This window comes from Cynara cardunculus (genome assembly GCF_001531365.2).
Source record: "Cynara cardunculus var. scolymus isolate 2C chromosome LG 11, CcrdV1, whole genome shotgun sequence".
Taxonomy (NCBI): Eukaryota; Viridiplantae; Streptophyta; class Magnoliopsida; order Asterales; family Asteraceae; genus Cynara; species Cynara cardunculus.
This window is the reverse complement of record NC_037538.1, coordinates 6,583,042-6,583,942: the sequence shown is the minus strand read 5'-3', so window position 1 is coordinate 6,583,942 and position 901 is coordinate 6,583,042.

The following is a 901-nucleotide window of genomic DNA, read 5'->3' as shown; positions in this document are numbered from 1 at the left end:
AATGCATTATAATATAGTATAGATTTATATTTAAAATAAGATGTTTATCCTGTATTTGATTGTGTTTATCTGCAGTTAGTTACACGAATTTAGTTATGGGATGAAATCGGATAGKGATGAACGGGTTTAAGAGTTTTAAGAGTTTAAGAGTTTTTAAGAGTTTTAGCCAAATGCATTATAATATAATATAGATATATAGATTTAATAAAGTTGGAGAAAAGCAGTAAATCAGCCAGCCCATGAACGTGATAAATAAATGTCCGTTTTTAATTTTAAGTTTTAAGAGTACAAACCTTTTTGAGAACATGTGATAAATAGATGTCCGTTTTTAATGTTTGATTTATCATGAGTTCTTATGTATTTGGATGTTTATAATTGTGTAAATTAATCGTCAATACTTGGTTCATTGGTATACCTCGAGTGTCATACACATTAGTTTAGGTGCGAGTAAGGTTGGTAATTTTTATATGTAAGGATTATGCCAAGGGTTTCCAGAAGGTATTTCATCTAAATACATGTGTGGACTTACATAGAGAGGAGGGGTGCACTGCCTCGGCTCTATCGTTCCAACATGGTTGAAAATGTTTTACGATCCTTAAAGGTGCACATGCCATGTTCTTGACTTCTTATGTACCCTTATATTTCTTGAAACTAAACCAAACAGAAGTTTATTGTGGTTGCGTTGGTTTACGTCGCGTTGTGAAGGCCTTTCCCTTCAAAGAAATGCAGATTTTAATATTTTATTTGTGAAAATTTCTTTGTTTTGCAGCTTTTATTTTAAAAAAAACAAACTTGAAGAGAGCCACTGAGAGGTGTCAAACGCGAGACCTCTTCTTCCCTCACATATAAGAAAAACGAACATCAGATCTAGGATGAGTTTAGGAAAATGTTATATAAAATA